This window comes from Globicephala melas, chromosome 7, assembly GCF_963455315.2.
Source record: "Globicephala melas chromosome 7, mGloMel1.2, whole genome shotgun sequence".
Taxonomy (NCBI): Eukaryota; Metazoa; Chordata; class Mammalia; order Artiodactyla; family Delphinidae; genus Globicephala; species Globicephala melas.
In genome coordinates, this window is record NC_083320.1 from 34,250,645 (window position 1) to 34,268,514 (window position 17,870).

Consider the following 17,870-nt stretch of genomic DNA (forward strand, 5'->3'; position numbering starts at 1 on the left):
AAACGCTGCATGAGACAATCTGAAAAAGAAAAATGCCTATAATACACACTGAAATGCTAAATAAAACATAAAAAACATTTGCTCAAATATATAGTTGAGCATTTAAGAAAGTAAGTAAACTTGTAGGAGGGCAAAAAGAAAAAACAACTCAAAACCACAGTGCTGGTTCTTTAAGATTTGCCATATACAACAGCATTAAAACATGTAGGAATTATTCTAACAAAGATATGCAAGACATTAACAGGAAAAAAACTATAAAATATTATTGGAAAGACATTAATAAAGATCTAGATAAATGGAGAGCTTTACCTTGCTCATGAATAGGGAGATTCGATATAATAAAGACATGAGTTCTCTAAAAACGATGCTCTATGGATTAAAAGCAAGGGACTTATGAGGCAGCAATCTATACACAGTTCAATAGTAATTATGAGAAAAAGAGAAAAGTCCACTGCAAATATTATACTTAATGGTGACATGTTAGAAGCATTCCTTTAAAAATGAGGCTCAAGACAAGTATATGTATGATCATCTCTTCTATTCAACATTGTACTAGAGGACAGAGCTTAACATTGTACTAGAGGACAGAGGACAGAGCTTAGCACTAAAATAAGAAAAAAAGGTTAGTTAGAGTATAAGCATCGGAACCAAAGAAGCAACTATCATTCTTCACATGCAATAAGATTTTCTACTTGGATAGGAAACCCAAGTATACCAACAGACAAAATGTTAGAATTCATAAGAGGTTAAGGTTTTGAGATATATGATTAATAAATAAAAGTCAATTATATCTCTGTACATTAGCAAAAAACAGGAAGAAAATGTATATTTCAAAGAAAAAATGATACTATTTACAACAGCAACAAAACCTGTAAGGTATGCAGAATAAATCTAACAAAAGATACATGAGACATTAAAGAAGAAATTATAAAACTTTATTGAAGACTTCAGTTAAGACAGATAATTGAAGAAATGTACAATAATCATGGACAGAAGACTCTATCATCAAGATATCAATTCTCAAATGAATTTATAAATTTAAGCCCAATCAAAAATCCAAATCCAAAAACTTTTGCCATGGACTGTGGCAAGCTAATTTTGAACTGATATGAAGGAAAAAGGCCAAGAATAACCAGTATAAGCTTTAAGAACAACCAGTTGGAGGAAGTTGCCTTAGCAGATATCAAGATTTAATACAAATGTATAGTAATATGACAAGGAATAGATAAAAAAACAACTAATACACAGATGAGAGCTCAGGAATTAATCCACACACAGATGTCTAGGGTGGTCCTGTAAATCAACAGGGAAGGACATTAATGTCCAGAAATAGTGCTGAGACAACTGGGTATCCATACATATAGAGAGGATAAACTGGGATCCTTTCCTCACACCATTTACAAGTCAGTTCCACATGTACCAAAGTGCTGGACATAAAATTTCTAGAAGAGATTCTCCAAGAATATTATTATAACCTACAATTACAAAAATGAATTTGTAAGACATAAAAAGCATACATCCTTTTAAAAATGAAAAAAAGATAAAGAGCAGACTCAAGACAAACGCGTCATATTTAATTAACAAAGAACTAATATCCACAATGTAGAAAGCATTTCTGCAAATCAATAAGCGTAAGACAAGCAACTCAAGGGAAGAATAGGCAATAGGCAGTTCCCAGAAAAAAAAGAAAGCTCCAAACAGCCATAAACCATATGAAAAGATATTCAAACCAAAACAGTATTCAGAGAAATGCAAATTTAAACTACAGTGAGATATTACTTCACATTGGCCAAATGCTATTATCTGTTACCAAATGTCAGAGAAAATACAGTGACATATGAAACCTTTTACATTGCTGGAGGAATTATAAACTGACATAGCCACTTTGAAGAATAATTTGGCAATAGCTGGTAAAGATGAAAGCACTCGTTACTCCATGACATGAAAATTTGATTCCTAAGTGAACATCCTTTTAAAACTCTTACAAAGATATACCAAGACAGGTACATAATGTTCCAAGCAGCAATAGATGGTATAGCAAAATAATGGAAACCACTTAAAAGTCTACCAAGAAGAGACTGAATAAAATGTCACAGTCCTTTGACGAAACACTATACAGCCCTGAAAATGAAAAACCATGAATGAACCTCACAAACAAACAAAAAACCAAACAACAAAACAAATATTTTTGCTAAGGTAAAAAGTTGCTAAAGCATGCATACCATATAATTAATTTACATTAAGGTCCTAAATGTTAATAATAACACCATATATTGTTTAGGGATATGTGTGTGTGTGTGTATGTGTGTGTATACTGAAAACATTAAAAGGGATTAACAGAATGTGACTAGATAAAAATACAAAGGGGAAATGACTGAATTTGTAACATTTTACTTCATAAACTTGGCAACAGGTCTATAGATAGTAAAATAAATATACCTCTGACCATATTTTCTGACCACAGTACGATAAAATTAGAAAACGATAATTAGCCAAAAGGAAACCCTGTAAGTTTTTGAACTGAAAAAGGCATTTCTCTCTCTCTCTTCTGCACTCAGCATTTACAGTCCAGTTAACAAGTACTACATAAAAAAAAAAACAACCGGAGTATGCCATATAGAAACTATCTCACAGCATTCAAAATGCTTTTAGAGCTTTTTTGATGTATATATAGACAATCCTTAGAACAAGAAAGCCTAGAGGCATCCCAAAGTTATCATCAAAAAGAACAAGTCAGATTTTACTTAACATGGTTCAAAAGATAGGGTACAAGGAGTGGGGAGGGGGATGGCAGGTAGAATAAGTTCTTTAGAGTTTGGTGAAAGGATAGTGCCCACCACTTACCAGCCCCATTCTACCTGAACTTCCTAGTTCAGCACCACACACCTCCTCTGAAGTCAAGGGCTTCACCTCACTCAGGGACAAAGAAGCTGTCCAAGCCCAATTCTTTCTCTTTCCTGCTTTCAAACACCCAGTCCTCCAGATTGACTGCTATTTCTGTTAGTGTCCTTTCACTCCCACTTCCTAACTGGGGGAAACCGGCAGCTGTATGTGTTTAGAATGTTTAAGAAATTCCCCTGTTCTTGTACCCCCTCACTGGCAAACTGTAATCTAATGACTGTCTCTCCTTTTCCACCCCCACAGAATTTCCACAATGGTACAAACTGTGCCCCACCTTCACAGCCAGAGCAGCTCCAGTTTCATTTCTCTAGCAGTTGCCAGTGATCACTGAAAACACCAAACAAAGCAGATGTAAGTCACCAGGGTCCTTTTCCACTGGCTAATGGAAAGGGTGTCAGGTGCTAGAAGCAGAAACCACTTCAGTTATTTTGAGTAGAAATACATTGAAATAGGCGCTTACAAAACTGCTGTAAGGGCTGGAGAAATGGGCCCTTGAGTGAGCTTCTGAGAAAGACTCCCAGGGCTCCCAGAAAGATCTTGTCTCAGCCAAGGCAGCGAGGAAGCAGGAGGCCATCATTGGTAGCACAGAGCTCAAGAACACCTCGGACAGTGACCCCGAGATCAGAGGGCCAACTGCCACCCCATCTGCCTCCACTCCTCCAAAGCGGGTGACTGGACTTCATAATGCTGCTGCCCAAATCCCCACGTCACCACCACCATGCTTGCCAGCAGAGAATTGAACAAAAGCAGCCAGCTATTGGCCTCTACCCCACTTGTTTACAAATCTTGCCCAAATGCACCTTAATTCACATCCTGGTTGTAAAGGAGTCTGGGAAAGGCAGTTTGTAGTTTGCTACCCTCTAGACGGAAGTGGGAGTGGGTCCTGGGCACCAACTGACCTTAGCCACCAGGGAAGGATATTCCATGAGAATATTTTTATCCTCTTTGTGGTTAGATCTTCTGCACAGACCCCAGTGCCTGACTCCTAGTAAGCACTCAATGAGTATTTGAATGAACGAATAAATGGAGTTCTGTAAGTCGCTACCAGGTGACGGCCTCACTTCCTTTGCTCCCCAGATGGGACCTAGAGCATGTGCTACAAACCCTCTTCTGGCCAGCACCTCAATTCTTTTTTGCCCTTTTGCCGCCTGACTGCCAGCTCTGCAACACCTTGGTGTGCCAGAACTTTCCAGTTTGAGCACTGAAAGTCCCATGTTCCAGGAAACTCCTCAGTCCCGGGCAAACTGGGATGATCACCTCCACATCCCATCCTCAGATGGTGAGCCTCCACCACTCATACATCTAGAGGAGAAGTCGTGCTGAACGCAGGGGAAAGATCACCCCACACGCTTGTAGTCTTCAACCTCAGCTGGCCCCTTACTGCTGCTCGGCATGCTATTCCAGGACTGCGGTCAGCTCCTTTCAACACCCTCTCACAGCTTTCTTCCATCCTAACACCACGCACTGGGGCCACTTTTCATCGATGAGCTTGCCACTAATCAAGAGTGAGCTCCGGGGGCTTCCCTGGTGGCGCAGTGGTTGAGAGTCCGCCTGCCTGATGCAGGGGACGCGGGTTCGTGCCCCGATCCGGGAAGATCCCACATGCCGCGGAGTGGCTGGGCCCGTGAGCCAGGGCCGCTGAGCCTGCGCGTCCGGAGCCTGTGCTCCGCGGCGGGAGAGGCCGCAACAGTGAGAGGCCGGCAAACCGGGGCGGGGGGGGGGGGAAGAGTGAGCTCCGGCAGCCCGCTACCTTCCCCTGCTGTTCCTCATCCTCCAGGGCCATCCACTTCCCCTGTGCCCTCCTGTCTCCATAAGCCCCTGCGCTTACCCTTTCATCAACCTCTCTCCACCTTCAGGGACTCCTCCCCTCAGCTTGTAAACATGTTCAGTCTCTTCCATCTTAAAAATAAAGAAAACAAAAAACCCCTTCAGCCTGAGATCCCCTAGACCAACCAGCCTTTCACTCTTTCTTTCATGTGAAGCTAGGATTTCAGAAAGGCAGACTGTAATGTGTACTTCAACTCCTTCAACTTCTCAGTTCCCTCCTCAATATGGCTTCACCTGCATCCTCCCTGCCCCACATCCTTTACACAATGACACTCAGTGCCATATTGGAACATGAGGCAAAGGAAGAATCAGTAATGCGGATACTGTCTTTATTTAAAATTTTGATATTTTGTTCATCATGGGTCTTTTGCATTCATGTCAATTTTTTCAAAATTTTGCATTAAAATATTATTTATCTTGATTTTCCCACCCCCTTAAATGTTGTGCCTGAGGTGAGTGCCTAACTCTCCTCACCCTAGTGTCCTCACCTGACAGTGTTCTTCTAGAGGCCTTGGTGACCTCCTAGTGGCCACATCCAAGGTCACATGGAAGTCTTCTTTTACCCAAGCATTCTGACCTGTTCCTTGAAACTCTTCTCCCTTAGCTGATCTCACACCACTATATTCTACACGGTCCCCCTCTAACCTTCCCTGACTCCTCAGCACCCTTTCTGCACCTGCTTCTTTTTTTTTAATAAATTTATTTATTTATTTATTTTTGGCTGCGTTGGGTCTTTGTTGCTGTACGCAGGCTTTCTCTAGTTGTGGTGAGCAGGGGCTACTCTTTGTTGCAGTGCGCGGGCTTCTCATTGCTGTGGCTTCTCTTGTTGCGGAGCACAGGCTCTAGGCACACAGGCTTCAGTAGTTGTGGCTCGCGGGCTCTAGAGCACAGGCTCAGTAGTTGTGGCTCACGAGCTTAGTTGCTCCGCAGCATGTGGGATCTTCCTGGACCAGGGCTCAAACCCATGTCCCCTGCATTGGCAGGCAGATTCTTAACCACTGCGCCACCCAGGAAGCCCTGCACCTGCTTCTTAAATGAGGGTGTGCCCTAGCATCCACCTCTCACCCTGGCCTTTCTGTTCCCTCTGCCTATGGCCTCACCCTCTCCAAACAGATCTTATCAGAATGAACTTTCGGAAGCTCTTGCTTGAACCAAATCACTTTCCTAAATTCAGACCTTTCAGTGATTCCTCATCTCCCATTGCAGTTTCCGAGTTTCTTTGTATTCAAGGCCCCTCCTGGTCTAGCATCTGCATTCATCTCTCATTAACACACACCTTGCACTTTCGGATTCAAACAAACCTCAACAAGGAGTTCTTTCCCGCGCCTCTGCACATTTGCCTGGATTACTCGCTTCCACTTACCTGCCTGGCAAAACCGTACTCGGTTTTTAGGGCCAGCTGAAGTGTCTCCTAAGCATAAAGCTTTCCTGGGAAGAACTCATCCAGACTTGGTTAGTAGCTTCTTTGTTCCACCACCATATTGTGTACCTAGCTCCGTGGCACCCAGCATAGCTCCGATAGGTGACAGTAAAATGTGGTTAAATCAGGCTTTTCAGCCTTTCTCACAGAATGTCAACTTTGCCTCCAACCATCTGGTATTGAAAATACATAACGTTCCCAGTAGATAGCTGCCAGCATGACTGGTTCCCATCATACTTAAACCTATCCAAGGATAGACATACTTAATATTCCATTCTTTGTACTGCTCTGGTCATGGCATGCCTGAAAGCAAGGTCATGTTCACTGAGTCACAGCCTGCAAGCAAATGTAATTTCCCAGCAACGTTACAAAACTGAGCCGCAGTGGGGAGAAGCCTGCCTTGCCAGCTGCAGAAACCAGCATGTAAACCTGGAGCGTTCAGGTGTCCGGAAATCCCCACTGAGATATGAAGTTGACGGCCCTGAGGGAGTCACCCAGAAATTTCTAAAAAGATAAAGGAGAAGGGGTTACATGATCCTGGGCAAAAAGAATGTGACCACCTCACAGGAGTTCAGTGCATCCCTGAACATAACAGGACCCACCTTCCTCCTCCTCCATCCGTGTACGGAACCTGTGGGTGTGGGCTCTGTGTGTAGCCATTCGAGCAGCTGAAATAATGAACCCACCTTTACTACATCTGTGGGCATTTTAACCCTAAGATAGTGTACAAAGTGCCACTTTGTGCCCTTTTCCCCCAATATTTAAAATGAGGTATTTAGTAATAGATCATCATGTAGGTTCTGATTTCTGCAATGCTGCAGAAACATAGTCTAGAAGACCAGGTACTGAGGCTGAAGCGTAAACACATTCCAATTTGAGATTTAATGTGTAGTTTTTAATTTTATATTTTTCTGTTTTTTAAATTTAATATTTAATAATTTTAATGCACACTTTTAGCTACTGACACATAATATATCAACAGCTAAAAGTATGCATTAAAAAATTATTTGGCTTCCCAAGCACTGCATTTCAATTATAGCAAATTGCCCACAAACTATAGATGATCCCAATTATAAAATGGCATAAAGTTCTTTGATGAGGCTCAGCCCCATGACTCTCAGGGAAACTTCCACAAATTTCAGCATAACATTACCTCAAATAACGTCCCTGTTTCGTAACAGCTGCATACGGGCTGCAGAAAATGAAGGAATGAAAGAACCCCAGAAGGAGAAAAGATCAAGATTGAAAGGAGATCATGAATCATCTAGATGGATACAGAAACACGAGCAGAGTCACTAGAGAAATCCATTTCATGCAGTGGCCCACTCCTCCTGAATCAAAGTTATTTTCACTAAGGCAAACTTCTCATACAGAGCCCAAGCACCTCAGAGTACCTCCCCTCCTCTGCCCAATCTAATTCAAGACACTTATCTCAGTGTTCCCTGGACAGTGTTTTTCTGTCCCAACATCTTTGCTCAAGCACTTGCCTCCAGTTGGAAAGCCCTTTCCCTCTTTTCAGTCTCTGCCTATTGAAATTCTATACCATCTTTCAAGGCATCTCTTCCTAAAGTTGTCTTGATTCCTAAATCAGGTCATCTCCTCCTGCTTCATATCACTGATTTTACTTTCTTCTTGAGTACTATCATATATGGTAAGCTCCCACTCATCTGCACTAGGCTGTGGTGGGTGCTGATCACGATCACCAAGCTCACCCTGCTAGGCCTTGAACAGACTGGTCATCATTACAGAGCTCCAGCAGGCCTGTACTTGTGTAATGCCTACTCATCCTTTCATAATCTACAATGAATATGGAGCTGGTGATGGAGTAAGAACCGTACTTGGAACCTGATTGTTAGATCCAGGAGACAAAGCTCGTGAAAGGAAGTTTTTGCAATTCTAGGGGGGTAACAATGCTGTTGCTTAAGAGCTGGGTGACGCACCATGCAGGGCTTCCTGGGAGCAGACAGGACCTCATCATGAACAGACAGAATACAATGTCTCCAGCCAAGCTCACCAGACATCCCCTGGCCTTTTAGCAAAAGGTACATCTTCCCAGTACATGTGGCTAAAAATGTATCCTTTGCACCTATCACAAGTTCTAAAACTCTAAGATTTATGGGTGAGAGTTTTCATTTTGCCAAACCTCCAGGCCAGTCCTCTGTGTGTAGTATGGACTCAAAAGTGCCTAAAATTTAAAGTAGTTTTTCCTCAAGTAGGACAGTTCTCTGACATCCCCATGATTACTGATAGCATCATACAAAATAAGAAAAATAAAAGAGAGCAAACTACATATTTAAAAAAAATACTTAGACTGTATTTAAGTGCATAAATGTCTGGAAAAGACAATAAACTGCAACTTTTGGTTGTCTTAGGGAATGGACCCCTGCAGGCTTTCTCTATTTACTTTGCATGTATTTTAACCCAGATAATTATAATACAATTTGACTGAAAATTTTTTAAGAGAAAAAATATTACAATACAGAGTGTTAAATGCAATCCTATGGTAAGTGCAAAGATAGCCCTTGAGTATAGGAAAGTATAGAGGAAGGGAATCCTTACTTCCTCTATGGAGGGTTGTGAAGTCTTTCTTGAGGAGGTGGCAGTAGCCGAATATAAAGGAGAAATAGGTCATTTCAATCATAGTGTTTCTTACATAACTGATTTACTCTGTAACCCGTTACCACTTTCCCAACCTGCCCCAACCGGCCTCCTCTCATTCTAGACTGTTGATTCTAGACCCTTTTCTAGGCTGCCTTGAATCCAAGTTAACTTTGCAGGTAATTTTGCTGGGTCTCCCCAACCACTCCGTGATTTTTTTCTCTGTGGGGGAAAAAAAACAAGTTCAGATCCATCTCTATGTTCCCACCACCCAGAACTCTGCCTGGCCTTGAAGAGTGCAATATATATTTATACTGAATTATACTGAATTAAAGGAAAGGAGGCATTTCAGTCCATAAACACGAGTTTAATTAGCCTTTGGCGTCCTGTAAGGAAGAAATAACCAAAAAGAATTCATTCCTGAGATTGTAAAAAGCGAAGGACACTCCTGGCGACTTGGAGTGCTGTGGGTGAGTCCCAAGGAGGCTCAAGGAAGGGCTGAAAACGGGAGACTCAAGCCTTTTTTGCCGGGATCAGGGGACAGTGCCCCGACGCCCCCAGAGCTGAGGGCGACGCCAGCAGGGGGCGCAGGTCGGGAGAAAGGGTTCTCTGTCCATTCACCCCCGGGCAGCCGCCTGCTCTTCCCAATGGCTTCCGCCGGGAACCTCGCCCACCCTTGCCGGACACGATCGTACTTATGTATTATTTATGTTAAAAGTATTATAAACCTATTACAGTACAGTACTATATACCCAATTGTGTTAGTTGGGTACCTAAGCTAATGCTGGACTTAACCAACGTGCTCCGGTTTGTATGTGGGGGACTTACTTGTACTCCAGACAGCACCAGGAACTGGAGGAGAGCATCGCAGGCGCCAAGAGGCGGCTTCCAAGCCAGGCATGAAGCCTCTGTGCGCTTCCTCCCAGCAGCCCGCCAGGAACGCACAGCCCAAACAAAACTTCCTGCTCCAGAACCCTCCGCCCCTACACCTTAAAAACTCCACAGGAACACACGGGTGTCCCTCCAGAAAGTAAACTCTCCCTTGTGTGGGCAAAGAGCCCACCTGGCATTGCGGGGAATTATTACTTGCGTCAGGTCAGGAACCAGCGGGCGTGGCCTCTGCGCTCCGCCACCCCACTAAGAACCGGGTTGGGACCCGCCTGCCCCCCGGGATCAAACCTACTTCCATTTCAGCTGCCAATCGGCCCTCGGCCACCGCTCAAAAAAAACTGCCGCCGACTACCCTCCCGACACTCCAGTCGCGCAAGATTCCCAGCGGGCAGGGAGCAAGGGGCACCCAGCCCCTGCGGCCCTGCAGGTGGATTCACCTTCGAGAGCGGGTGCCAGGTAGTAATACTGTTAAATGAAGTGTAAATGTCAGTTACAAACAAATGTAAAACAAGAAGTCGTTAGGAAAAGCCATTTTAATCAGGACGTCCAACCCAGAAGCTGTAAGTAAAATAAGTATTAATATTAAAAATGCAACTTCTGTAGGGCAGACACATTCAAAAGTCCCTTCCAGGGCTTCCCTGGTGGCGCAGTGGTTGAGAGTCCGCCTGCCGATGCAGGGGACACGGGTTCGTGCCCCGGTCCGCAAAGATCCCACATGCCACGGAGCGGCTGGGCCCGTGAGCCATGGCCGCTGAGCCTGCGCGTCCGGAGCCTGTGCTCCGCAACGGGAGAGGCCACAAGAGTGAGAGGCCCGCGTACCGCAAAAAAAAAAAAAAAAAAAAAAAAAAGTCCCTTCCAAACCCGAATCTCTCTCTCTCTCTTTTTTTTTTTTTAAATTTTGGAGTTGGCCCAAGTTTTTAGCCTCTCCCCATGAAACTTTTTAACGATCATTTAGGGGAACCACCGGAGGGAAATTACCAAAAATTCAGTTTCTCTTATCTGAAATCTCTTATCTGAAGCAGGCCAAGCCTGCCAGAGACCGGTCTGGTCTTAGTTTTAGATTATCATGGTCTGTCGGTGTCCAACAGGTTCCCTACTGGCACAACCTCTCGTTTCGTAAATAAATTTCAAATGTCAACAAATGAAAATATTCGAGAGCTTTAGAGTCCTTGAACTTACTTCCTGTTACCTGAACCAAAAATTTGTTCTTAATTTCAATGGTCTTTGTTCTATTGCATTCCACTGTTAATATTTTAAAAGAATATGCCCTGACCAGACATTCCCCAGACGCTTTGAAGGGGAAAAGGGTGGCAGCGGGGAGGAGAGAGAGTAAAAAAATTCTTGCCTCTCCTGTTGCTTCCGCCAAGACACACTACTGCACAAAATGTCCTAGTTCTCAACTTTGCCAAAGGAAGGCTGCCAGATCTTTTGAGCAGGTCACCCCCGGAACTGGGCAACCCTCAGGATGTTCTTAGGCAGGTCCCCGGTGTCCTTAGGCAGGACACCGGGGACTTGCCATAAAGCCCACGGCCCGTTTTCTAGCGCTTCAGTTTGGGGCGAGAGTCACTGGGTCTGGGCGATCCGCCGCTCCGACCGCACCGGAATCCCGGAAGACTCAAGCGCCCCTCCAGAGAATCGGGGCGGGGGCGCTCCGGCCCGCCTGGTGCCCGCGGGGCAAATCGGAGATAAGAGATCGGCGGGACTGAGTCACCTGCCAGAAGTCCCACCCCTCCCCTGGCCCCTGCCAGGCACCCCCTGCCCAGGCCGAGTGCAAGGAAGCGCCAATCCGGGAACGCGAGAGGATACGGGGCCTGGCGTCCGGCGGGGAGCTGGGGAGGGTGGGGAGCTGCGGGGTCCCGCGCGGGCACGTACCGTCCTGCCCGCGGCTAGGCTCTCCTTTGGCTGCGACCCGTCAAGACTTCACTCCTCTGATACCTGAAAATCGCAGGCAAGATGGAGGCAAAGAAACCGAAAGCCTGAAAGCGGATGTCGCTTTGCTGGCCAGTCCCGCATGCGCTCGCCTTGCTCACCTTGGTCTTCTCTCGTATCGTACAAAAGCTTTAACCCTCTAAAAGGTTGACGGTCTGACATTCACTGTGTTAGACCCAGAGACCCCTCCCCACTCACCAGCCCTTTGAATTGAAACACTGCCGTGCTGTTCAACAACCCGCCTGCCTGCTGTTTCCTGTTTACGCCCGCTCTGACTAGGCTTGCTGTGAACTCTGGGTGTTTGCCTAAATACGCAGATCTACTTGTCACTATGGACAGAACAAACTGTGGACGCCAAGTTCTTTGTGCCCAAGAGCACAGTGAGGCCAAACAAACGGAAACCTTGGAGTTTGGAGCAGAGAAAGGTTTTTGGTGAGGCCGTGCCCTAAAAAGCCTGGTTCGGCAAAACACTTTTAAAAGCCAAGTAGGGGGTGGAGGTGTCGCGGGATACGTGATCAGCTCTTGCACAATTCTCTGATTGGCTGATGGTGAGGTAGTGGGGTGGTGTCACAGAGGTGAACATGATCAGTCTTTAGGCTTCAGGAGGCCTGGGGCTCTGTGCTCATGGTCGTCAGTTAACATCTTCCGTTTGTTGAAGTGGGGGGGGGGTTGCATCTGCAAAACAACTCAGGAAATGTGCGTCAAATACTATTATCTAGGTCCTTTCAGAGAGGAGCTACAGCAGAGAACATGGCGGGGGAGGCCTGTCCCACGGGAAGGCCCCCATGGGGTCCTGCTCTTTACTGCACTTCTAGTGTTTGTTACGGATGCCTTGGAAAATAATAAAGAGCATATGTAAAAGCGCTTTATGCTTCATTCCTCATAACGACTTTCTTGTGATTTTTTTAAAGTTTCTAAACTTTTCTTAAATATATTTAAACTTACAGGAAAGTTGCAAAAATAATACCAAGAAAAATTCACCACCGCATGACAGCATGAGGAGCTCTGCTGACCCACTCCCTAATGAAACTGATGAAAATCGTTTTAAGACAAGCAAAAACAACCATTTACAGCCTTGGAAATATTCCTAAAAGAGCAAATAAATATCTATTCAAGAAAATCTAGGAAAAATTGGTAAGAAAGGAGAGAGTCTGTGGTATTTCAACCAAGCCCTCTTCCTCTCTTTGCCCTCCCAACTGCAAGGCGGAGTCCCCACTCTGTCTTTAAACCGGGAGCACTGGGCCTCCTCTTCCCAGGCTCCCAGTGGGAGGGGCAGATGTCAACAATTCTCACCCTGCCTGGCCCTGGCTACCTGATACTGAGCCTAAGTCCTGTATAAATGTGGTTGAGAGATGGAGGATTCTTTCTTCCATCCAGCCCCACTCATGCACCAGAGGCTCTACCTTGGGCTGGAGCGCTGAGAATACTGGGGTCCTAATCACCCTTACCTCAGCTGCTGTAGTAGTGGTTCAAGCCAGAAGAAGAAAGCCAAGAAAACCTCGGGCTGCTACGCATCCTCACCTAGAATTCAGCCTCTAGAACAGGGATGTGAGTCTGAGAGAAGCTTGCCATTGTTCCACCTCCTGCTCCAAAGCCCAGACTCAGTGATTGTGCCCGCCCCCCCCCCGCCGTGTTTTATGGATCGGTCCATAAAACAGATAGCTCTTAATCTCTTCCCATAGAAACTGACTTCATTTGCAACAGAGCATGGAGAAATAACAAGACAAAGGGTGCTCTCAAAAACCTGGAGGTTGTGGTGATAGGCAATTGGGAGGAGATTCAAGATATGAGCTACATTGTAAACTGGCTAGTTTGCAGGAAAGAATCAAAGATAAAGACAGCTGAGGGAAGCCCTCCTGGGGTAAGACAAATATTAGACACTGACCTCATAAACTTTTGCTTCAAAGGGGCCAGATTTTGATTAGATTTATTTGTAGAACAATATATGTACAAGCAAATAACAATAAGGAGGTTGGGGTGGGTGGAGAGGGTGGAGGGGGTGGGGAGTGGGGAGGAAACAAGTACCCAGAGTTGCTACAATACATTATCTAAAATGTCCAGTTTCCAACAAAAAATTATGAGGCATGCAAGCAAACAGGAAAGTATGACCCATACATTGGAAAAATAGCAGGCAACAGAAACTGCTTTACAAGCAACAGGATGTTAGATTTATCAGAAAAAAAAATTCAAAGTATTATAGCTATTATAAACATGTTCACAGAACTAAAGAAAAACATGGTTAGAGTATGATGACCATGTCATACCAAATAGAACATATCAATAGATATTCAGCCCCCTAGAACAGGGATGTGACTCAGAAACCATAAAAATGATCTAAATAGAAACTCTGGAGTTGAAAAGTACAATAACTGAAATAAGTTCATTAGGGGCTTAACAGGAGACTTGAACTGGCAGAAGAAAGAATAAGCTGACTTGAAGGTAGATGGATAGGGATTATGCAAGCCAAAGAACAGAGAAGAATGTAAAGAGCCTCAGAGAAATGTGGGACATCACTAAGCACACGAACATGTGCATAATAGGAGTGCTAGAAGGAGAGGAGAGTGAAGAAGGAGCAGAAAAAATCCAAAGAAATAATGGCTGAAAACTTTCCAAATTTATTGAAAAACTATAACTTACATATCCAGGAAGCTCAACAAATTCCAAATAGGATAAATAAATGCAAGAGATCTACAGACACAATAGAGAAAAAATGCTGAAAGTCAAAGACAGGAAGAAATCTTGAAAGCAGCAAAAGAAAAATGACTCATTACTTACAAATAAATGCCAGTAAGATTAATAACTGACTTCTCAGGAAAAGCAAAAGAAACCAGAAGGCAATGAGATAACATATTCAAAGTGCTCCATCCAAGAAACAATCTTATCAAAGTAAGTTGGTGAAATAAGGTGAAATTTTCCCAAATAAACAAAAACTGAGTGAATTTGTGCTAGCAGACCTGCCTCACAAGAAATACTAAAGGATGTTCCTCAGGTTGAAAGCAAATAACCCCAGACAGTAATTCAAATTCATACGAAAAAAAAAGAAAAGAACATCAGAAAAGGCAGTTATAGACTGGGATTGACACATATACATTATTGGTACTATATATAAAATAGACAACTGATGGGAACATACTGTACAGCACAGGGAACTCTACCTAATGCACTATGGTAACCTAAACGGGAGGGAAGTCCAAAAGGGAGGGGATATCTGTATGTGTATGGCTGATTCATTTTGTTGTTCAGTGGAGGCTAACACAACATTGTAAAGCAACCATACTCCAATAAAAATTAATTAAAAAAAAGAAAAGGCAGTTATATAATTATGAGACAGTATAAATGAACATTTTTCCTACTCAACTGATTTTAAAAGCAATTGTATAAAATAATATAATGGATTCTTGTGCCTATAACATATAAAAATTAATATATGTGTACTGGTAAAAGGAGAGCAAACTAAACCTAAAGCAGCCAGAAGGAAGAAAATAATAAAGATTAAGGTGGAAGGGGCTTCCCTGGTGGCGCAGTGGTTAAGAATCCGCCTGCCAATGCAGGGGACATGAGTTCGAGCCCTGGTCCGGGAAGATCCCACATGCCGCGGAGCAACTAAGCCTGTGCGCCACAACTTGAGCCTTCGCTCTAGAGCCTACGAGCCACAAATACTGAGCCCACGTGCTACAACTACTGAAGCCCCCGCGCCTGGAGCCTGTGCTCTGCAGCAAGAGAAGCCACCAGGATGAGAAGCCAGCACACTGCACGAAGAGTAGTCCCCACTCACTGCAACTAGAGAAAACCCACTCACAGCAACAGAAGACCCAGTGCAGCCAAAAATAAATAAATAAAATTTTTTAAAGGATTAAAGTGGAAATTAATAAAATATAGAATAGAAAAACAATAGAGAAAATCAATTAAACCAAAAGCTGATTTCTTGAAAAGGTGAACAAAATTGCAAACCTTTTGCTACATTGACCAAGAGAAAAAGAAGACTCAAATTACTAGAATCAGAAATGAAAGAGAGAGAATGAACGAATTGGGAGATTGGGACTGACATATATACACTAATATGTATAAAATAGGTAACTAATAAGAACCTGCTGTATAAATAAATAAATAAATATAATTTAAAAAATAAATTATATATTTAAAAAAAGAAGAAAAAGAAAGCGGGTACATTACTACTGACCCTACAGAAATAAAAAGGACTTTAAAGGAACACTATGAATAATTGTACTACAACAAATTAGATAACCTAGATGGACAAATACCTAGAAAGACACAAACTATCAAAACTGACTCAAGAAGAAATAGACAATTTGAGTACACCTATACAAAGTGAAAAAATTTAAAAATCTATCCACAAAGAAAAGCCCAGGCCCAGACAGCTTCATTTGTAAATTCTACCAAACTTTTACGGAAGAATATTCTTCACAAACTCTCAAAAAACAGAAGAGGAGTGTGTTAGTTTGCTAGGGTTGCCATAACAAAATACCACAGACTAGGTGACTTAAACAACAGAAATTTATTTCTCACCATTCTGGAGGCTAGAAGTTCAAAGTCAAGACATCAGTAAATTTGGTTTCTTCTGAGGCCTCTACCCTGGACTTTAGATAGCAGTCTTCTTGCTGTGTCCTCACATGGTCTTTCCTCCGTATGCACACATCCTTAGTGTCCTTCTATGTGTTCTCTTCTGATAAGGACACCAGTCATATTGGATTAGGGCCGACCCTAATAGCCTCATTTTAACTTTGCCTCTTTAAAGACCTTATCTATGACTACAGTAACATTGTGAGGTACTAGGAGTTAGGACTTTAACATATGAACTGGGGGTAGGGGTAGAGGGGTAGGACACAAGTCAGCCCATAACAAGAAAGGAACACTCCCCAACTCATCAGGCCATTATTACTATGATACCAAAACCAGACAAAGATGTCACAGGCAAAGCAATATCTTGTGCATGACCAATATCTTGTGCACGTGGATGCAAAAGCCAATATCTTGTGCATGTGGATGCAAAAGCCCTCAACAAAATACTAGCAAACTGAATCCAGCAACATGTAAAAATAATTATCCACCATAACCAAGTGGGATTTATCCCAGGAGTGCAAGATTGGTTTAACGTCTGAAAATCAATTAATGTAATACATTATATCAATAGAATAAAAAATAGAATTCACATGATCATTGCAATAGACACAGAAAAAGCATCTGACAAATTCCAGCATGGTTTCATGATAAAAACACTCAACAAACTAGGGACAGAAAGGGACTCCACAACTTTAGAAAGGGCATCTTAACTTAGGAATAAGTTTAACATAAGAAGTATAAAGTAGTGTGGTACTGGCACAAGGATAGATATATAGATCAATGAAACAGAATTAAGAGCCCAGAAATAAACCCATATATGTATGGTCAACTGATTTTAGATGAGAGTACTGAGATTATCCAATGGGGGGAAATAGTCTTTTCAACAAATGGTGCTAGGACAAATGGATTTCCACATACCAAAGAATAAAGTTGGACCACTACTTCATACCATATATAAAAATCAATTTGAGATGAATCGAAGACCTAAATGTAAGAGCTAAAACTATAACATTCTTAGAAGAAAATATAGGAGTAAAACTTAATGATATTGGATTTGGCAAAGGATTCTTGGATATGACCCCCAAAGCCCCAGCAACAAGGGAAAAAATAGACAAATTTGACTTCCTCAAAATCAAAACCTTTTGTGCTTCAAATGACACAATCAAGAAAATGAAAATACAACCTACAGAATGGGAGAAAATATTTGCAAACCCTGTATCAATAAGGGACTTGTATCCAGAATATACAAAGAACTCTTACAACTCAATAATAAAGAGACAAATAAAAGAATTTTTAAATGGGCAAAGGATCTGAATAGATATTTCTCCAAGGAAAATATATAAATAGCCAATAAGCACATGAAAAGATGTTCAACATCATTAGTCATCAAGGAAATGCAAATCAAAACCACAATGAGATACCATTTAGTGCTCACTGGGATGGCTAGAATCAAAAAGTCAGATAATAACAAATGTTGGTAAGGATGTGGAGAAATTGGAACCCTCATATACTGCTAGTGGGGATGTGAAATGGAGCAATCACTTTGGAAAACAGCCAGGCAGTTCCACAAATGATTAAACATAGAGTTACTATATGAACCAGCAATTTTACTCCTAGGTATAAACTCAAAAGAAATGAACATATGTCCATGCAAATACTTATACACAAATGCTTATCGTAGTATTATAGCCAAGAAGAACCCAAATGTCCATCAACTAATGGA

The 17,870-nt window shown here is 42.8% G+C and overlaps 1 protein-coding gene across 18 annotated transcripts in view; it reads right to left on the reverse strand.

Moving 5' to 3' along the window:
- Positions 1-17,870, reverse strand: part of CFLAR (CASP8 and FADD like apoptosis regulator) — a 94,355-nt gene that overhangs the window by 55,882 nt on the left and 20,603 nt on the right. For 2 of the 18 annotated variants that reach the window (XM_030854794.3, XM_030854853.3), the window contains exon 1: positions 11,510-12,038. The exons of 1 other annotated variant lie outside the window; for it this stretch is intronic. The gene's annotated coding sequence lies outside the window, so the exon portion shown is untranslated. Of the gene's footprint in view, positions 1-2,844; positions 3,077-3,175; positions 3,229-9,574; positions 10,432-11,509; positions 12,040-17,870 lie in introns of those variants that run through there. 15 more of the 18 variants (XM_060302066.2, XM_030854922.3, XM_060302061.1 and 12 more) reach the window with 14 other exon arrangements.